The sequence below is a fragment of the Dipteris shenzhenensis genome, chromosome 29, assembly GCF_047967505.1.
Source record: "Dipteris shenzhenensis isolate YYH24624 ecotype China chromosome 29, Dip_SZ_1.0, whole genome shotgun sequence".
Lineage (NCBI taxonomy): Eukaryota > Viridiplantae > Streptophyta > Polypodiopsida > Gleicheniales > Dipteridaceae > Dipteris > Dipteris shenzhenensis.
The window spans coordinates 44504105-44507025 of record NC_141624.1 but is presented as its reverse complement, the minus strand read 5'-3'; the positions used below and the strand labels follow the sequence as shown (position 1 = coordinate 44507025).

General features: G+C 42.7%; 1 long non-coding RNA gene across 1 annotated transcript; it reads left to right on the top strand.

Annotated features, from left to right (window-relative positions):
* The first annotated feature begins 694 nt into the window (after positions 1–694).
* On the top strand, positions 695–2302 carry LOC147882903 (uncharacterized). The gene is made up of 2 exons (XR_015543890.1): positions 695–1622; positions 1788–2302. It is a non-coding gene; the product is annotated as an uncharacterized LOC147882903 (long non-coding RNA).
* The last annotated feature ends 619 nt before the right edge of the window (positions 2303–2921 follow it).

Here is a 2921-nt window from a genome sequence, read left to right as displayed (position 1 = left end):
TGGTAGGCATAAAGCCCTTTCAACAGGAAAATTGATTTTTTTAGACATGTGAATCTGCTTTATTGGCAAGCGGCTTTCCGGATAGCAATTTTTTTTTTCAGGCAATGGCTTCAGCAGGCAGTTAATAGGCGAATCGGCTTTAGTGCCTTGCTCACAAACGAACACGTGAGACTTGGATGAGTGGCCGAAAAGCTTGAAGTGACTTGAAGACTTGTAGCAAGAGGAAGCCGAGGCAATCGTTCTAGGGAGAGCTCAAACATGGAGGGAGAGTGGAGTCCTTGAATTGATTTATAGCCATGTTGGAGGGAGGTAAAAAGCACACACAAGCTAAAAGCTAAAAAGCCAAGAGCCGCACTTAACAACCATCTAAAGTAGAGGTTAAAAATTTTAAAAATTCCTAATAAAAATTCCTTAAAAACTAATAATAATCACAAAATTCCCACTCAACTCAATTTTAAAGCACTGTCTCTATGAGAGCCAATGCTAATAAATAGGAAAGCTTTATGCCGTGGCTAGCCATGGGTTTCCCACTAGTATATATATATATAGAATGACCTAGGTAGCATATATTCTCTCACGAGTTGAAGCCAAGTTTGTTAGGAGTGGCTCTCCTAGAGAGAGTGCTTAAGGATTGAGTTGGGGAGAAGTTTTGTGATTAATCTTTTATTTTTGGATTTTTATGAAATTCCCAAACTCTAGTTTTGGGTGAGTGAGGACGTTTGAGCTTTTTCTAGCTTCCTGCAGCACCTCCTCTCTCCAATAGGCCTAGTTTTCTTTGGCTACTTCGCTTTCAGATCTTTCGAACACCAGTTTCGTCTCTTTCCTCAACAGATTTCTCGGTTTGCTTCGGCCAATTCGCATCCACAATTGCTTCCCATCTTCCGATCTATCTCCTGCACCAGTTTTGGAGATTTCTCGGTTTTCTTCCGCCAATTCGCATCCACAATTGCTGCCGATCCGATTCGTCTCCTGCACGAGTTTCGTCTCTTTTCTTGGGAGATTTCTCGGTTTTGCTTTGGGCAATTCGCATCCAGAATTGCTTCCGATCTTTCTATTCATCTCCTGCACAAGTTCACTATCCGTCCCTCTTTTCTCGAGAGATTTCTCGACTTTTCTTGCTCTTTTTGAGATCTCAACCTCCTGCTGGCTTGCGCAATTTCACATGATGCCTTCTTTGCATCTGTAAAGTCCCAGCCGAGATCGACACGACCAGGCTTTCAGTGAGGAGGATAAAGGTAGTGTCCAAAAGGTAAGTCACGTTTTTCCTGCAACGACTAGAGGGACTACAGCTCCAGAAAGCCAAAGCGTCCTTCTCTTCCCGCTTGTCAACCATCCAATGGTGTGCCCAGGCGAGGAAGCCAAAGCGCCCTTCTCTTCCCGCTTGTCAACCATCCAACGGTGTGCCCAGGCGAGGAAGCCTTGACCCTGGGGCAGGAAATAAGGGTACAAAAACTTTATTTCGAGAGCATACCACTACACAAACGTGTGTGAAGAAATAATTTCCCACAAATCAGCAGGTCGGCAGATCTCTCAAGTCCGCAGCTGATTCGCTAAAAAAACCTGCCTCAGATGAAGGGCTTCATCAACAGTTGAAGCTTTTGCACTAAGAAAATCCTGCATAGGTACGATGGAACTAAAATCAAATTGCGAGCTTGTGGTGACTACTGGAAATATCTCAAGGAAGGTCCTACATGCATCATTGTGGTGAATTACCTGTTGTTCAAATTAGGATTTTTTAACAGGTATTTTCTTGAAAAATGTGATAACATTGTCTTCATTCTGCACAGCCACTCGGCAACATGAACCAAAGATGAACCAAAGATGTCTGGCATACCTCAGATTGCAGGAGTTGATTAGCACTTTAAATCCATTCAAAGGTGCTCTTGCAGGCGATTACCGGGATGTAGTCAAACCAATGAAGCGAATTCGGATAATGATCCTGGTGCGTAAAGTCTAAATTTACCTGCACCTCAGCATCATACCAGCTACTACTGCCGAGGCCACATCAAAAGCATGTAGGAAATTCTCAAGAAAGTAAAAGAAGTGCCTACCACTGCATCTCTCACTACCACGAAAACAGTGATGTCTACCAGCGAGACCGAGGTGCCAGTTCCTGCTAAAGCGGATCGAGATGCAAGCCTCCTTAAGTCTGCTTCTTACTGGCTCGAGCAGTTTAAGCTGGCCGAAGTGATCAAGAAACACGCAGTAGCTATTGGTTTCTTTTGCCTAGCAGTTGAGTGTGAAGCTGAGGTACGCCATATTGTTATAGAGAGCACTGAATTAATAAATTAGGCCTTTGTTACTCGAGGAATACTAAATTGCACCACAGCCATGCTGTCTTTCTTTTTGCCAACTTTTGTTACATAGACTAATGAGCTCACTTGTTTTGATGCTCAGAGAAGAGTTGATATCATACAAAATAAGATACGCGCTTTGTTTTAAAAGCAACTATCAATCAAGTGATGTTGTGCTATGGAGTCATGGAAGAATGCCATGAGTCTCTGTTTGTGGATGCACCTGCCACTACATTTTCAGACATTGATAATACAGCACGTGTAATTTGCTTCGGCAATGAAGTGGCTGAGTCTCAATCGCTAGCCATACAGATCAATGAATCAAGCTGTCTGTACACATCCGACAAGGACTCGAACGAGATTATCAGAAAAAATATTAGAAGTTCTCTAGAGGAAATTTTGCAGCAAGGAAATAATTCTGGTATACAGAGCTGATGGCTAACTTATTTTTCCTTTTGGCATTCAGGCAGTTCTAGGTCCTGCATGTATATCTGCTAAGAAACTTCAATTTATGGCTTCTTAAACGGGTTTCTGCAAGGCTAACTGCAACCTTCCATGCTAGAATTTATGCTAGTGATCCTTCTATGACTCTTGAATACGTTGCTATGTGCCTTGTTTGCACATAAA